Source organism: Mchenga conophoros, linkage group LG14, assembly GCF_057382185.1.
Source record: "Mchenga conophoros isolate Kocher_MC1m ecotype Shallow Benthic linkage group LG14, M_conophoros_male_GT1.1, whole genome shotgun sequence".
Taxonomy (NCBI): Eukaryota; Metazoa; Chordata; class Actinopteri; order Cichliformes; family Cichlidae; genus Mchenga; species Mchenga conophoros.
The window spans coordinates 34,229,924-34,249,214 of NC_140539.1; positions in this window are offsets into that span (position 1 = coordinate 34,229,924).

A 19,291-nucleotide genomic window follows, 5' to 3' on the forward strand; every position below is an offset into this window, starting at 1 on the left:
ACACAGTCCAGGGTGCTCCAGGGAAAGGCCACACCAACACTCCCTGGTCTGATGACGTCCACAAGCCGAGCAAAGGCACCCACTTTGTTTAAACAAGCTTGTGCGTGCAGCTAAAAGGGGTAAATAAGGGTGGACCACCTAGCCTGTGGTGCACTGACTGCCAGCCTAGAAACAGCTTGGCATGGGCTCGTGTTAACGTATCTCTGCCTGGGCCGGGCTGTAGTATGTTAGCGTCACTGTGACAATCCAGTCTCCTGTTCGTCTCCACGCTGGGGCCCATGAGGGCAAAGTCCCCCTCCTCTGTTTATTCCTGTGATTCAGTGGAGGGAGCTCAGTCTTCTAAATGCAATAACAGCTGCTAAAAGCAACAAACCGAGAACCTGATATATACTCTGAAGGACTGACCCCTGCCCATGAATCAGACCCTAGACAGAAGGTATTGAGCATGGGTTATGAGCAGAGTTCCCTGCAGTGCCCTATAGATCTCCTTGTCTCAGTACCTGGCTATTTTTGGGCCACCCTTTACCCATCAAACAGCCTTCAAATGCCTCTTCAGGGAAGAGGGAATGTTTCTGGGCTGATTTAAAGCTGACAATGTTTTGTGGTATGCCCTTTTTTTTTTCTTTTTTTTTTGGTTGTTAAATTATATCGTTGTTTGACATTGTTGTTTATTTTTGAATCCAGTCATTTTCTGTGGTTCAGAATTCGTTCAAAGGAGGAATGCCTTGACAGAGTGTCCCAGTTAGATCTCAAAAGGCATTTAAATTACACAGGGTGAAGCTGTTGATGTGCTGCCATAGCTGTTGGTGTGTTTGGACAAGAAATGAGGCGTCCGCCCATTTTACCCTTGTTGAAATGAATTGACATATGCATGCTGTGTGTGTACAGAGATTAACACATACTGCAACCCACGCATCGAGGGCCAGCGGTTCCTTCGTCATGCATTCCCAGGGTGCATTGCTTTCTGACAGCTGTGGAGGCCTGTTAACACCCTGATCGCCAATGTGATTACGACTCTCTTAAGATACTGAACCACACGCAGCTCCTGTTGGACAAAGACAGGCCTGTCCCCACCGCCCAGGCGATCCTGACACAACCCCAGCTGGATCAGCCGTTGGGTTTATCTAGGCTCATGTCCAGCTCACCTTCTGTGTCCCAGGAGGTGAGGTGCACGGGGAGCTATGTTCCCCTTTGGCGAACAGGGCAGGGGGTGTTACAATTGCTACTCACACTGTATACAATCAACACTCATAGCATGCCAGGATGGGCCACCCCCTGAGCAAAGGCCACCCAGCGGACTTAACTTGTAGTTACACAGCTTAGTGCTGTTCAACGTTTTTTCCATTTGTTTATGTTTTTAGATTTTTGCAGTCTGAGTGTTTCCCAGGATTTCAATGTGTATTTTCAATTTAATATCAGTGAGTCCAAACAGGTGATGGGAAATGAGTAAAACATCCCTTCAAAAACCGGGATGTCCTGCCAACACCTCAGTTCATCTGGCATAGACATTTCTGCAGGAGTGATTAAAAGTGATCTAATAGAAAGCACAAACCTGCAATTTTCTTTTTTTTTATTGAGTGTCTCTTTTATTTTATATCACTTGCAGGTGATCGTCTCATTGAACAACTGTCTAAACTCTCACTAAGGTTAAAGAATGTCTACTGCTGTACAGTTGGAAGTTCAGCAGTGACAGCATGATGTCACTGAGGGGAAGGAAGCTGAACATCCAAGAAACAATTTTACTGCTGGGTGTGTGACCAGTGTTTTGACTTTTCAGACCTGACCGCATCCTTGCTTCATTACAGCAGCAACAACTGTATATGTTGGACATTTGTCAAATATGACATGATCTCCTTTAAACAAGAAGCTTGTGTGCACACAGTCTTTGGAAATGAAGAAGCTGCCAGGTCTAAACACTCCTCTCTAATAGCTACAGTGCCACATGTAGCGGAAAAAATAAATAAACTCTTGAGAAAAAACAAAGTATGCAATGTTATTTCTGAAATAAAACAAAAGCATATTTATTTGGTAATTCAGAGCCCACTTAGCCAATCCCAAATCTCCAGCTTTTAGTCTACAGTTAAGGTCAGAGTCTGTCTGGAAACAATATAATTAAATACTCAAAAATGATCAGTTGGTGCTCAGTTGGTCTAACAGGTCGTGTAATAACAGAATACTGTTTGTTTATATTCATTAACAATAATACTCTCCTGGTAGTTTCTTTAGGCTTTGCACCCCAATTCCACTGTTTTTAGCAAAAGTCAGCAATTTTCAGTATTCTAAACATTTAGTCAGTGAGTGGGCAGATTAATGCATGTTACTGAGTGAATTAGCTAATTTCTCACATTCTGCAGATGACAGCATAGAGATACTTGTAATAAGAAAATAATTACATTCACAGCTCACACTTTTTTCCCCATCCCTTTGAGGTATTCCTAGTGCAGATGTACAAATTTCAGTCACGGTAGTTAGCATTTAGCTAGTGATACAGACGAGGAGTGAACATAAATGGAGTTAAAAAAATGGTGACAGGTCATTTCAAATTTTCAAACTGCTCAACAAATATGACAAATATGTACATATGTAGAATTTTTTACATTAAGCTAGCAGACAAATTGTTTCTGTGCAGTTTGTCTGCTAGTTAAACGTAAAACAGTGAGATGGAGAAAGATGTTTTAAAAAAGACAGGAAAGGAGAGGAAGATGGGAAATTGTTTTCAAAGGTAAGTACTGTTCAGCAGATGACATTTGCTAAACATAAATCTTATAATAATAAATAATCATATAATGTCCCAATTCATTTTACAATTTTTAAATAAATGATGTTTTGCTGAATTATGGTTTTGTAAAACATGGAAGATTACTGGATTTGTGTTATTCAGATGTTGCACGAAATTAGCAGACAGTGCAGTGCTGGCTAAACAAGCTACTTTACAGTACTGTGACAAAGTTTACAGTGATGCTCTTTGCTGAAATGATGATGCTCAGCATGCTGTGGTGTTCATGGTCAATGTTAAAACATGCATCAATGGAAGCAAGCATCAGTTGTTGTTAGTGATGGTGCTAATTGGATTAGATTAGATTCAGATGCTAAATTCCATCTTTCATACCAGCTCTAGTGTCAAGTCTCCTCTGTACTGAAAGGAGCCAGTTATGGTGGTTCTGGTACCTGAGTAGGACGCCTCCTAGATGCCTTCTAGCTTCTAGGCCTCGCTATTCTGACAGAAAAGCTGCAAAATAATGTAAAGCCTTTCAGGTTTTGAGCTTTTGTGTACCAAATGAACAACAAATATTCAATAAATTTATTTTATCGTTAATTTTATAGACAGCAAATGTCTGGGTTTTTTGGGGGGTTTTGGGTTTTTTGCTTGAACTTGAAACACCTGAGCACGATTATGTTGTCTAAGTTCAGATCTGATCACTGACCTTGAGCTTTCTGTTGACATCTCTGGGAGTATTAGCAGCCTTGACTGAAAACAGCACTTCCTGATCAGAGAAACAGGAAGTCGCCTGGAGCAATCAGACAAATCAGACGTCTCTTTCTATCTGCCTGCTCTCTTGTCATTTGATCTCAGTTCACAGAGATCGTATGCTGTGAACTGTTCTGGCCTAGTCTTTCTGTTCCAACAGCATAATTCAATTGTCTTTTTATCCACAGGCGATGAATAACCTCTGAATAGTAAATCAGCACCACGGCGTCTCATCTCTGGACTGGAGCGCAGCTCTAATGGATCCGCAGGGGCTTGGATGGAGCGAGACCAAGCAGGCTCCATTCCATCCCCTGCTGGTGCAAATCAAAATAAAAGCCCCTCTGAAAGCCCCAGCATGTGCGCAAGTCATCTGAGGCCCCGTCGCGAATAACCCGAGAGAAAACACATCCCCAAATTTCATTCACGTATTGGCAGGCAGACAAATCAAAAGTGTCTTCCTGTCTCAAGCACATCCACTCAATCTTTACATTTTGACTGGCTGCATAGGGTGTGATAAAAGACTACATATTTACCAGAAATGGTAAATGAAATGTATGAAGATGATGATCCTGTGACCGCTGAGCAAAGGACAATTCCCCGCACTTCATTTCGAAGTGATCTTTGAATATATTTGCAACGCCTAACATAAGGTGACTTTAACAGGTGAGTGGCCATGCAATAGTTTTTTGAAAGAGGTTTGATCCAAGAACTCACTGGCTTCACGACTGATCACATCACCAAGTGGTGTCTGGTTTTGTGCATCTCTCTATCCATGCAAGATTTGTTTATTCAGTCCCCCTACAAAAATGGAAGCAAACAAAAAAAAAACCAAGAAAATTTAACAAAACATTAACGAGGTTCAGTGACTGAACATCGCAAAACTATGATTTCTAGTATTGCCAGGGTTTTTCTCAAAGATGCTATTATCATCATCATTATTATCATTATTATTATTATTATTTTACAAAAATGTTTTGTAAAAATGTTTTGTGTTGTTCAGTCAATGATTCATAATAAATCTGAGTAAATTATCAATGATGTTGCCGTGTAGGTGCAATTGGTTAAAGGTTTCTTCAGTTAAATTCTTCAATTTTTTGCTGTCTTTGATGTCATTTATTCATTCTGCAGTTAATAATTAGTAGGGATGGAGCAATCCGATATACATTATCGATATCAGTCTGATCCTCACCTAAATTACTGGATCGGATATCGAGGAGGGAAAAAAAAGTAATCCGATCCATTAAATATCCAAAAATACCTCACAAAACCTACGACATGGCGTAACCCAGGTAGTGGCCTTAGCATGTCGGAGCAGTGTGCCTCACCTGATAGAGCGGCTGTTGTGTGTGGTCTGGAGTTCACACTGAAAGTGTCTGGAGCCTCGCTACGTGCTGCCAAACCAGGTTTTGTGCCAAGGTAGGTATCCCCGACAAAATTTGTTCCCCCTGCGTCATGAGCATTTCCTGGTCACGGAGTGCGGATCCAGTTACTCCGCCTCCATTACAGACAATTAGACATGGAAGTAGTGATATTTCAGTTTTGTAAAAAAGTGAAAAATTGGTATGAACTTGTACAAAATGAAGCAAGACATTAAAAAAACAGTTTCATTGATTATAAAGTAGACTATATCGGATTCATAACAGTATCGGCAGATATCCAAATTTATGTCAGTATCGGCATCGAATATAAAAAAGCGGTATCGTGCCATCTAAAATAATTAGTATGGGCGAAAGTTGCAAATTACTTTGTGCACCATATCATAAAGTGTGCAGACCAAATGCAGACACAGCTTCCAGGGTACATTACAAACAGATGAATGGGATTCAGTGAAGTGAAGTGGGCAAACAATGTTTGTTTGCTTCACTTGATAGATATTACTGGAGAAATGTTATACCTGAAATTAGACTTGTCTGGTACACGCATAGAATCTATTGTTAAATATGTCTGTGTTTGCTTTTGTTAACTCTCACAAAGTTCATTTATATTTTATACAGTATATGCTGTCAAAGATTTGTGTCCCTGCAGTGTACTGATGGTGCTTGTGACTACCATACACCAAGACTTGACTTTCTGTATGTAAATGACTGTGTTTGCATGTGTGTTTAATGAAGGGGTGTCTCTCAGCAGCAGATGTTGGTGTTTTGTTAGAATAATTTGGTGGGAATTTTCATGAGCTCCACAGAGCCACAGCTGGGTTACAGGTGGGAACAAGGGGAGATGGATGGATGGAGGTGGGGAGGGCTAAGTAAGAGCGGAACCCCGGACCCCTTGGGGACAAAACTGTGTTTGAGGCCAAAAACTGTCAGCAAGGCAGAAATAGACATATAGGGAGGCGGGATTTGGCAGTTTTTGTCCGACTTATTATACCCACATACACAATGTTCTGTATAAAAAAACGTCAAACCAGGTTTGCATGTACTCTACATTTGCTAACTTTTTGTTTCAATATCAAGCATGGATGCACCTTCTGACTGCATTTAAAACATGCTTAGATAAATGCTGTTGTGTTTTTATGGATCCCACTGAGCTCTGTTTTAAAGTATATGAACCAACAAAAAAAAGAAAAGAAATTTTAAAAAGGAGGCAAGATATACAGAGTGGCAATTACCTCAGCTCTTGGCAGGGATTCTAATTAAAACCAAACTTGTTTCCTTCAGTGAACAAACATGACAGGCGCTGAGCAGAAGAGCTTTTTTTTTCCACTCCTGCCAAAATATTAAGTGAGTGCAGGTGCTCCAGGAATGTCTACAAGGGTGGGGGCAAGGCTGAGCTGACCTTTTTCTCTCTCCATTGTGTATGTGAGTCTCCATATGTGTGTTTATTTATGTATTTGAGCATGTGTTTCCTCCCAACCCTGACTGTTTTCACGCATGCTTTGGTAGCACGGCACAGAAGTACACCCAGCAGTTTGCCTTTGCTCCCTTCTGTAGCTTTGACGTGTTAGAAAGCTGAGCAAAAGCAAGCAACTGTTACGTTATTGTGGAGAGGCTGGGGACTGCCCTAAGCAGGACCATATGCAAGGGTCCTGGCAATTCCTAGGCCTGATTGAAGCAGGCTCAGTAGCCCCACTGGAGCCACAGACCTGACAATTTCCTCTCTGCACCCCATCAACACAATGAATATCGTACACTACATCACTATTCGATACAAACTAGTCTCTGCCATAATTCCCAGGTCACATACAAACAATGAATAACAACCATTTTAATTCAGATTTTTTTGTGCCTCTCACTCATTAAGGAGCCATCATAGCACCAAATCAGTAACAGAACAGCACCCCAAGGGGTCTAGCTGTCAGCCATGATTGAATTCAAGCTTTCTGCTTGAGAGACAGGCTTTCTAATCACTGCTCTACCCTGCTGACTCGATAATTGTTCATTATTCATTATTAATGTCCATCCATGGCAATAACTCATGCTCATTAGTGAAAATGAACATTTATTCAGTTCCGTTCCTGGAAGTTCACGATTACCAGATTGTACCTTCTACCAATCAGCAGGTTTAGAGGCTGGAGGAGTTGAAGGCCTCCAGTGCAGGTGGGGCAGGATATTTTGACAACTTCCTTGAGGTCAGAAATGCCTCACCAAAGAGGTGATGGGTACAAGCGGACACCTGGCCCAGACTGACACCTTGAGCCAGACAGCCAGGTGAAGAGCCTGAGGACAGCTCCCTAAAATTAGGCTGCACTGAAAGAGAAGTAGAAGCGATTGGTGGATTTGAGTTGTTTTAATGAGTAGGCAAAAGGAGTTTCCATAGAAGAGATGACCAGAAACAAAGGTTGCAGGAAACCAAATCTGGTGAGTGGTGTGGGTGGGGAGTGAAGATTGCAGGCTCCTGCACATGCACTTGCAGGTTAGGAGATGACTCTTCAACTGAAAACTTGATCATACCTGGAGACCTAGCACTCATCACCACGATGTGGAATTCAGGTCAGTTTGAAAGGAAATGTTGTCTCTTAGCATAGCTGTGGTCTGTGGTCAGATTGGGGAGTATACAGTGTGAGTGATCAGAATAGGACTTACTCAGAGGAATATAAAAATAGCAGCTGCTGGAAACTGGTCATGATGCCCTTAAATGTGACTTTGGTCAAATTTAAATCAATTTTGGTTTTAAGGACCTGTGCCCAGATCCTTTTGATCACATCTAGTAGGCTTTCACTTACGTATCACCTTTCAAAAGTACTTTACCATGTTTCTCATTCACACCATTCACACACCAATAGTAACTGAGCCGGCAAGGATGGCGCAGGCTTACCTTCAAGCAGAGGGCCAGAGATCAAAGCACCAACCCTGTGAAAAGTGAACACGTGCAACTACTATTTAGATATGTACACGAGAGCTGACTCACTGTGCTTTTTTTAAACGGACAGTCATCCAAATTATACTTGTTTGTGAGTCATTTGGGAATCATGAGTGTTTTTAAAGATGTGAAAATGAAATGCACATGGGGCAGCCCAGCCCAGGTTTAGAGTATCATTCTTGTATTCTGTCTTGCTTCTACTAACTTTCAGACATCTTCTCAATAGAGGATACCTCCACCTCTCCAGACTGTGTTCCACCTGCACTTTGCTCTCACTGCAGATTACAGTGTTGTCGGTAAACATCATAGTCCATGGAGACTCCTGTCTGAGCTCATCTCTCAGCCCTCACCCCTACCACACACCTGACCAATGCCTCTGTGTCTGCATACATTAAAAAAATCTTTAATTCCTCTCTTGAATAGTAAATTATTGTCAGGCCTTTATGACTAGATATAGTTTTTGTTTTGTTCTTTCTATTCCTTTTTATTTTATAGAGCGCAAAATATATTATATTTTCATCCCCACAGGTCATACCTGTGCATTGTGTTCCACATTATACTGTACTGTATATTCCAGGAGGGCAGACTTGCAGTACTTTTCCAGAAACATGCAAGAACACCAAACATGTTACTGCTGAGCTGCACTGCATTTGGTTGCTAAGCCAAAATGACATGTGTTCATGGAGTTTACGTTTTGTATATTTAGATGTAAATCAGCAGCTCTCTGTTTGAGTAACATTTACATTTTTTCTTATCAGAGATGGATGAATGTCACAAAATAAAGTCTGTAACTTTCTTTTAAATTATAAAGAGAAATTAGTTTACTTAATTTAAACCACCACTTTAGGGTAACCCTGTTCTACCCTCCCTGGCTGTGGTTAAGTGCTGGCTCTCCTGGTCATGTCTGCCTCTCACATTCCTCTGGAGTCCCGCCTCGCAGAGCCAGGCGTCTTGGCACAGCACTGACAGGGAATTTTCCACAGGTCCTCGGTGGACAGGCTACACAGGCCTACCTTTGTCTGTGCCTGTGCTCTGCCTCCTTCTCGTCAGACCTTGCTCTTTCAGAAGTAAATACACACTCACTGTATCTGCTATATCACAGCCACAGAGACTCACAAATATACACATACACACACACAGCAAACACTGACATTAAGCCAGGTCCAGATGTTGGCATTTAAAGTCTATATTTTCTCATTCCATTCTCAGCCATTTGGCCCAAAGTTGCATTTCGAGTCTCTTAGCAGTATCACATAAAATAATACATAGAGTGAAATGTGTAAAATCAGTTTACAGCTGTAGTCTCATGGTACTGACGTCATTGTTGGCTTTATTGATTGTTCATAGGAAGTCTGTGGGCCATTGGCAGGTGCAGCAGGTCTGATATGGACGCCACAGACACATGAAAAAAATCTCAACATTCACAAAGAAAGGCTCCTTTTTCAAACAGGGAGCAGTGCCCTCATCTTGTTACTTAGAAAACAATAAACCGCTGCTGTGTATATACATACAAGTCTACACATGTCTTCAATCTATACACCGATTGATATATTTTCATTGATTCTCAAATACAAAAACACTTGAATGCTATCTGGCCCACATAAATTGATTGCAGTGTTAGTGAGATAGCTTTTTAGATCAAATTGAATGACCTGTGCACAGTGTCTCACTCTGTTACAGATATGATAGGCTCTAACAATCAACAATCAAACAAAGTTGGATGGATGGATGGATGGATTAATTATTATTATTAAATCTGCTTTGCTGTGGTTCAGTGATGCAAAGCAAACTTAAGTTTATGACATTTAGAGTGATTTTAAGTAGTTTTGAAATTTTAAAGGTGGACAATACTAAACAAACACAAATGCTTTTAGGTGTTTTTAAAGTGTAGTGCATTCAGAAGCCTAGAAGTCAAGGTTAAAAATGGCTGTTAGTGTTTAGAAAAAAGTGACCTGATCAGAGGCTCTTGGGGATTATTCCCATGTAAAGACAGAAGCTTTTCCTGTAGGCCCTGCTTGATACCCGCTGGGCTGCTCTGAGGCCCCCTGGTGGCAGGGTAATTAAAGTACCATAGCCCAGCCAAGCTGCAGTAACCCTCCCAAATCCACAGAGAATGACCAGAGCCATGGGTGCTCCTAATCCAGTTTGCGGCCATCGGGAACTACTCCAGTCCCAGCCGGAAGACAAGGAGGTTGGGGACCATGAACAATAGCCCAGTCGAGGCAAAGGGAACAAGGGAGGGTGGGAATGAGTGAGAGTGAGGGCGAACCTGTATTCATCCTCGCTCCATGTCTCCCTCTGTTTTACTGCTTTAGTTGGAGAAAAACAATCTGCAGATCCTCCCTCTTCTTTTTTACCATTGTCATGGCATGTCTCACAGGCTCAGCCTCCATTTTTTTAATTCAGTCAGTTCACTGAACAGGAAGAGTACAAGGCAGTAAAGAGTTCAGCAAATGAACAGCCAGCTATGGTTGATTTTCATCTGTAATGGACTCAAGTCACACAAGTGTTTCATAAGTTTGTTATCATAAAAGTGTGATTTGACGTGCACAGAACTTGCAGAATAACTTGGTGCAAGTTCACGAACTCTGTGGATATAATTTGAATAGCACTAGCTGACCTATGCAAGATTATACCTTTAGCATTCACATTCAGAGCACAATTTGTGTAGCCTCACATGATCTGCCCTTTTTCTTAACAAGCTAAACTCATGAAATGCTCCCTCGCCAGCCTTTCTGCTCATACAGACCATAATCCCCTACCTTGGGAAGACAGAGCAAGGGAGAAAAGGGCACAGTGGTAATCCAACCTACAGGTTTGTCTCCCTCATCTATTCACTCTTCAGGGGGTTCAGACCGGCACCGCCCTCTACTGAACGCCACGGCACCGACCCAAAAAATCCAATTACATTCCTTCATTAACAAACCCAGCAGGACACGTACAAACAGAGCCCTATGCACAGCTGCACGCTCAAACAAACACACATGTACACACGTGAAATCTGCACCTGTGTATTCTCCCACACTGTGGGACTGTAGACAGGACCGATGGCGCTGCAAATGCTTTTGGGAGTTTCCTGAGTCATTTCCGACAAGGCTGCTGAAAACCTGCCTGTCCAGCTCTGCACAGGCTGAGCTCTGTGCTCAGTTTTCCATGATGCGATGGCCCCAGCGGACAGACACAACACTTTTTCTCGCTGTGACACCCTGTTACAGTAAGTGTACTACCTCATTCCTCAGGAACCCACTGCTCAGGCTCACTACCCCCAGGCTGACTCTACCACCAATAACCAGAAGTCAACATTTTAACATTTCAAAATTCTTCTTCTCTTCTTCTCACATTTATAAACACCTGCAGCAAATTCAGATGAAACCCCAAATATGATAGTATATTAACATTTCAAAAAGCAAACTTTATACTATAAACTGAAACTGAAAGCCCACCTTAAGGCTTATAGTTCAGCTTTTATTTCATCATGATAGCTTCTAATTATCAGGGCTGTAAAACCCTTTCTGTTAGGGAGCACATTGCTCAGTGAAAAATAGGCTGAGACAAGGAAAATCATGTCAGTAACAAAGTACTCTCACCCTTCACTCTTAATTCCCACCTCTACGCTCTGGTTCCTCTGGTCAAGACAAATAATTACAAGCGTCATTTATTCCAACACTAGTGAGCTGTAGCGGGAAATCCAGTATAATTAGGAATAACTGTAAATGTCTTAATTGCTCTCACTGAACCATGATGAACCCCATCTCCCATTTTACTATTTATGATGTTTTGTGCTCTTCTAAGCTGAATAACAACCATTTCTCACTTCTAGGGCAAACAAATCTCAACCATGATGTTTTTATTATAATAAATTTCACTGGCCAACATCTCTGTGAGTTGTCTAGCCCCAGAAATCCTGAAATGTAAAAGACGTCAAACCCTGGCCTGGGAGAGGTAGCAAGGTCGGGGAATTACGCGGGTTGGGAAGCTTATTGAGAAATGGCAGGTTGGCAGCTGGCTAAAGGCTGGTATCCAGACTGGTGCTGGCCAGAGTAAATTATGCCTGGCAGCCTATTCCCATACATCCACCCTGCTATCCCTTCGTTTCACACATACTGACCCTCCAAATAGAAATGGGAACAGTGTGCTCACATTAGAAGTCAAAACAGAAAGAAGTTTGCCACATTTTCTTCAGCTTCTCACCTTTGATCCAACACATCCCTGCAAAAACACAAGGGAGTAATTATCTGTGGCATCCTGATTAACTGTCACTTAACTGGTCAGGCTTGTAGTGTAACCTCTCCTCCTGTGATTGCCTTTCCCTTGACTGATGGATCAAACTGTGTCAGCTTCTTCAGGTAATCATCGCTCTGCACTAAAATGAAAGCAAAGCATAAAAGCTGTATACAGAAGTGCATTTGGATGCACAACACTACTAATAATTGGATTTCATAATAACTGAGAATGCTGATAATTCAAAGGTGCTTTAAGACAATTAGTATATACGTAAAGATTTCTGACGCCCATTTTGGCATCATAATAAAAAAAAATTCATTTTACACCACTTCTAACAGATGATATTTAAAAGGGAGATCAAAGCACAACTTCAACATCATTAGTTGCTGTGCACATCCGTTTCCTCTCTCATTTTCCATGCCTCTGTCTTGTTGTGTCAGAACATGAAGAGTGTTAGTCCTCTGTCTGAGAAGCTCTCCCTCTCAGCAGCAAACCCCCACATTCCAGGAGAAATCGCAGAATCAACAGCCATGAAATTCATTTCTCACATGGCCGCATCTGTGCCTCCTAATCATAACCTGGACTGACAATTCAATCCCGTACTCCAACGCCCGCTTCCTTCTCCCCACCCCGGCTTCCCCAATCACTCCCCATCTCTCACAAAACTCCCTCACCTCCTCCCCCCTCCTTCAGTTTCCCTAATTGCATTGCGACATCCGCACCCCTCTTGCCACCCCAAACTCATTAGGACCAGCAAAAAACAATTAACAATGCCAACTTTAATTACAGTAATGGTCGTAAGGGAGTTAGTGACCTGGTTCCTCAGCACAGCTCCATCCAGCCAGCCTCCTAGCAGCACATCCACCTTCTGCATGTGGGATTAAAAAAACAAGATGGGGTGGAGTTTGGATGGCAGACATGGTGTCAGGGTCAGTCTGAACTGGCTGACTAATGGCTGGTCATATATGGTGATTAGGCTGTAAGAGGCTAAAGGGGGTGTCCAGTTTGGTCCCCTAGTGAGACTAAAATGTTTTCTGGGCCCTGTACTGGGGGCTGGGCCTCATCATCCATGTGCCTAGTATTTTATGAAAATGATGGATGTGTAAAGTCAGGTAAATTACTAAATTAGAGTAATGGATGATTACAGCAATTTGCTCTTAGCATTGCCAGCAGTGTACATTCCAGGCTGCAGCACACAATGTTGGCAGATCCCACATCTCTGGGCCTGCAGGTGAGTGAGGAGGATGGTTGAGAGTTTTGGTCAACATGAAGCTTTCATGGATTTAGACATGTGCAGCCAATATTAAATTTTTGGCCTGATGCAAACTAGACCTGTGGAAACATAAAAAAGATGACCCTTAAGAAGGAAGACATTTAAACACACACGCTGCAAAACTATAGCAATTATTGTAGCTCGTATAGAAGAACAAATACATCTTTAAGGGGCTTTCTGAACGCCATGTGCCTGAGTGAGCGCACCGTTGTCGGCTCAGCTCGGAACTAAATAGTTTAATAAGCAGCTAATAATGCATTAATTCTGAGCAGAGCACAGGAACAGCCAAGCAACCATATAGGTTAGAAATAAGTGAACATACTACTCTGTTTATGAAATTTCTTCCCTACAGTTTGAGCCCTAAAAGGAATTAAATTTTACTATAAAAGTAGCTCATGTTGAACTCACCACCTAGATCCAAGATGGGGAAATCTGTATAACCAATATATACAACCACACATATAACCAAAACCACAGTAAGAGAAAACGAAAATAAATTATTCTTTAAAAAAACAGCTCTGCCAAAGTGCTAATTTGTAACTTTTTATTAAATAAATCTCGCATGTTTTGCAGTTTGTGATGTTGCTCTGGGATGGTATTTATGCTAAGAAAGCCCACTCTACCATTTTAATGCAACTTACTACTGTAGCATGTCTGATCAAAGGCTGCATGAGTCTATCAGTGTGTGTGTGTCTTGGTGTTCGAAGAGGTGTAGTGTAGCATGTGTCAGTACAGGCCAGGGTGAGTGCGCTCCGGCAGTCTGGCAGCACTGTGCTCCCGGCTCCTCATACTCTGGATTAATGCCGATTGTTTGGGAATGACTTGGAACTGTGGACCACACAAGGAGAGCGAGGGGGAATGCCGACCTGCACCGTTCTGCAGGAGAGAGAAGCAGACGGGAGTCCACAGAGAGTTTTTAGCAGGCATTATCTTTCTACTTCTCAGTGTTTCCTTTCGTTCTCCGTCTTCCTCCACTATGCACACACACACACACACACACACACACACACACACACACACACGCACACACACACACACACACTTTCTCCCTTTGTCTCCCTTCACTCTCAGTCTTCCTGCTCCCTTTTTCATTTTTCATTCACCCTTTGAAAACCACTCAGCTGTACCCAGGCCTTTGCTTTCCTGAGGTCAAGATGAAACAACATTTCTGTAACTACAGCTCTTACCTGCCCTGCTGAGTGTGTGCGTACGCGCGTGTGTGCGTCCACAAATACATCTGAATGTATGTTTGTAGTGTTCTGTGGGAGGTCTAAAGCACAGTGTGGGTGGACGCTTAGGGAGGGATATGAAGAGGACAACAATTCATCAAAAAAACACAGGCACTGGCTTCAATTAGCTGAACTCACTCTGTGCGAGGCTGCTTTTTAGCGTGAGCCATTAAAGATGGCCAGTGTTTTGCTGTAGTGTACATTCCTGGTGAATCCTGCTCTGTAAACACAGGGGTGCATCTCTAATATATTTCTTTGCTGCTTAATCGGTTCAGTCAGCAAGTAAGCAAAACTCTCCCACATCCAGCAACAACAGTGAAGGATGCTGACTGGGACCTCTCGGCCTGCTCAGCTGTGCAGCTCAAATTATGTGAAAGAGGAGAGAATAAAACACAGGAGCTGGCAATGACAGGAGACACAAGACTGACAGCTGTGTTTATAGAGCAGGGTGTGGGAGGCTGTAGCCCTGCGGATTCACTCCATCCAGAAAATGACTCCCATGACCTGCCCAGATGCTTGCTGTGACTTGATAGCATTCATGTGGAGGCTCTTTATAAATCAAATAGGAGCTTGATATCAAATGCATTTTATTCGGTGTCTAGAATGGGTGAAGTCAGTCTGGGATGGTTGGTTTTTTGTTTCCCAAAGGACAAAGTACAGTAACGTGTGCTAAAAGAGCAGGGTGTGAGTAATGGCAGTGGTGAAAAGTAATCCAACTGCCAATTTATTACAATTAAAGATGAGAAGTGTCAAATACATTTTAAAAAACTGCACACTATTTCTATGCTATACACCCACAGTGGGAAAATACATGTGTTTTGGTGTCACTGTAAGCTGCCTGCAAGACAAAGCAAGCATTTAACACAAGTCTGAAACTGAAGTCCCATAGTGGGATTTAGGCATCATTAATGGTTTTATTCGGATGTGATTTTAAAGGCTCCTCAGTGGGAACAGACTAGCTATCAGCCATTTAAACCTCATGGCAACAAAATCAGGTGTGCTTAATAATAACAGTGATTGGGGATTTCACCAAGAAAAGGGTCAAGTGCCAAAAAATAAGCAAAGTGGGATGAGAAGCACTAACAGTAGCTGTGGTGGACAGTTTCTTTTAACACTTTGTTTGCTTCACTTCATTAAAAAGAAGTTATTTTCTTCTCTGTTATGACTTCGGTCTTCTCTGTGGCATGGGCTAAACTAAAGGATTAAGAAGAGCACAAACACAAGCAAGTCCAGCCCACAGTCCAGCTGTTCCACATATTTTTTACCCTGCTATAACATGGAGACGACGCTCTCTTAAGATCTGCATACAGACTTTGCACAGGGCCGACGCACAGCCATGCCCACCTCTTTTTTAGCTTCCTGTAGTTTCTGTGCACTGTCATCATCATTTATGCCTGCGCTTTACTGTGTTGGGCTCTTAAAGAACAGCAGATTTTTCTTTTAAAATGTATTTTGAAAAATAATGGGAATGGGAGGAAAGGCCTCTGGATGATATTGTTGTCTATTTATGTTCTGACACATGCCATCAACTCAGACACATCACACATGAGCACCGGATTAAATATAGGCCTGCAGTGTTTCTGGCATGTTTGATCATGTTTGACCTGCTGACACTGAAACACCACCTTACATTCACACTTTAAATTTGAGCTGCCAGTGACGGCGCAACTCACAGTTCTCGTCTTGCCGCTGTTGTGATTTTCATCCCCACAGCTGCACAGAAACAAACACCAGCCACCAGCCTCCCTCTTTCTTCACTCCCTCCAACTTTTTCTTCCATTCACCTCCCCCTTGTACACTAAGCCAAATACTCCGCATCCACCCACCCCATAGGCTGCCTCTCTCCACTGCAGCTGCCAAGAATAAGACAGGCTGATGTGGGGGCCCCATGGGGGAGGCCCAGCGCTGGTGAAATAGTGCTTCTCCAGCCTGAGCTGAATTCAGCCACTTGGCTCTGTTTATTTAATATTCAGTCAGCTGTGGGGAGTGGGGTTAGCCACAGCTTATAAAACTCAGTCAGCATGACCAAGATATAACCCCCTCCCCATCATTATTCAACAACTACACATGCACGCATGCACATACTTACACATAACACACGCATGAGCACACACCCTGTACCGTTACACTTTCTCCTACAGGTTATATCATCCAAGGTATGACTACACCAATGAAGTCTCTCTTAGTTTTATGCATGAAGCAGCTTTTATGCAATAATAATACAAATGATACCTTTTAATTTTATAGTGCTCTTTAAAATAAAGTTGAGAGGCAAATTTAATCAGAGAAACAGCTCAAGATTTTGTGAGTCATCACAGCAATCACCTTTAGTTTAAATTTCATCTAAAAGTTCTCCGTGTCCAATGTGATGAGTAGAAACAAGGAGGGCAAAAGTTACATGCAAGCTTTTCATTTTGTCCTTATGTAAACTATAATAACTTTCCTTCCTACACATCAAAGGTGAACTCAAGCATGTAATGAGCTTAACTTTTTGAGTGGTATTAAGACGATTTAAACAAAGCAGGAAACAAGAGAGAACGGCTCATGCACTCCAAAAAGTGAGTTCAGACGATCGTGAAGCGATCGAATGTGGATTTGAGCATGAGAGAGGCGGGGGGTGGGACCTTCATAATTCTCACAGCAGTCAATATTCACCCTACCCTGCTGGGGGCAATACCAGCATGCTTCATCTATGCATCGACTGGAAGGCTCCATGGCAACTCCCGGGGTCAGGGGTCACACAGAAAGGTTGCTTTTATCCGCTAATGAGGTCGGTACCTGGGGCTCCACGTCTCCCCGCTTCTGTCTCTCTGCCTCTCCTCTGTGTAGTGAAAGGCGGGGGGTTCGGCAGTTATGAATGCCTACCAAGTGACACCAATGCCATCTTCACTCATCTTCGTCCTGACCTCTGAGGCGTGCACTTTGAGCCTGGTATGGGGCAGGAGGGGCTACTTGTATTAGGTACTGCCCCATAGGGAAGATAACAAACGGCTCCAAAATTGCTGTCCCCCAGTCTGGCTCCTCATTGTGAAATAAGTGTTCACATGCAAATTGACAATCGCCCCACAAGCCCTGTGGACGGTCCTGCCCCGTACCTTCACTTTAGTTTGATTGATTGCCTTTACACCAACATGGTTTGTGTAGGTAGGTGCTTAGTGTTAAAGTGCCCCGTGATTGATGTTATGTTGTTTTGTGTCTTACACACTAATCGGCTGTGGCGAAAGAGTAGTACCGAAAAGTCAAACAAACCATACGATTAACATTTGTCTTTTTAATGATTTACTGAAAGCACCGAGTCGACATGTTGTCTGACTTATAAACTGCTTAAAACAAAGAAGTGTTGAATGAGACACGAAGCTTCCTATTGGACAAGCTGCTAATGCCCCAGGAAAACACACTTCCACTACCTTCACTATATCACACAAGGCTCATTGGCCCATGTGCCCCTTCAATGGGGCAAACAGGCACCCTCACAGCCTCTGTCCCTCTTCCACACCCCCTTACTCTCACACACACGCCCCCTGTCATGTTCACAGGACTGAGAAAGGAGTCCATTAACTCTGATTTAGTGGCAGTGTCATGCGGTCCCCTTTTGTAAGGTGGTGACATTCGGTGAATAGGAATCAGAATTTCCCCACCACCACCACCACCCCTCCCTTCCTCCAACTTTTCTCCTCCTGGCTCCATGCGCAGGGTATGCGGAGGAGTTTGTGTGGCTCTGGTGGGAGTGTGAGGGGTTCAGCGTTGCAACTTTCGGGGGGTGGGGACATGGATTGAGAGGGTTTTGCTGCCACATGTCTCTGAGTGGCGGCCTCTTTGTGCCTGGGCCAGCCTGTTTGTTTAGCCTTTCCTCGGAGAGCTGCCTCACACATTGGTGCCTCGTACGGATGAAAAAAGAGACAGGTTCAAACTTTGAGAGGAAAGGAGTTGTTGTGTTGCGTTTGTTTTAAATAAACCTAGCTTCTAATATTCCTGTCAGTTATGGCACACCATGGACGTCTTTTAGCTGTACCACCTAAAAGACGCCCATCAAATAAGACACTGAGAAAGGAAGTCTTATAAAAAAAAAGAAAATCCAGAAAATCCAGAAAATAGGACTTAACTTATCTTGTAAAAATCAAAGTTAAAGAACAAAATACTGTCTACATTATAATATAGAGTTATTCGTTAAACATAGGAGCTCGTGATAACTGACAAAAAAGCAAAAGAAAAGAAAATCTGGACATCAGAACTGCATCATCTGGCCTCATAACCTTTCCAAAGAAATGTTATTTCTTGGGGAGGATTGTTGAGAAATCAAACCATCAGTTTCTTTGGCAACAGAGATAAAACAAAATGATTAAAGACAGGTGATGTAGTGCATGCTGGAAGTTTTTTCAGTGTCATTAAAAAAAATAAAAAGATTTATTATGTAATATTTAATGCTGCAGACAGCAACATCTGGAATAATCCTATAACTTTGTGAGATTTTTACCTCACAAATAACCCTTGGTCAGATCTTTTCTTTCAAATGCAGAAAACCTTTTTTGTTTTAAATTTTTTACGCAACTAAAACCTTACAGTCATACTTATTCAGATGATGCTCAAGTGGTATAAGTACATGCAATTTAATGTGAAATAATGAAAACGTTATTGAAAGGCCTCACATCTGTTACTAACTGGTATCAAAAGCTGGTGGTGTGCACTGCCCCCGTAAAGTCCCTTCCCTTTCTGACTCTCCGCTCCCTGCAGCCAGTGGTGTCATCCGTGTCAGCACTGCAGGTGAGCTACATTTAAAAAAAACAAGAGGCCAGAGAG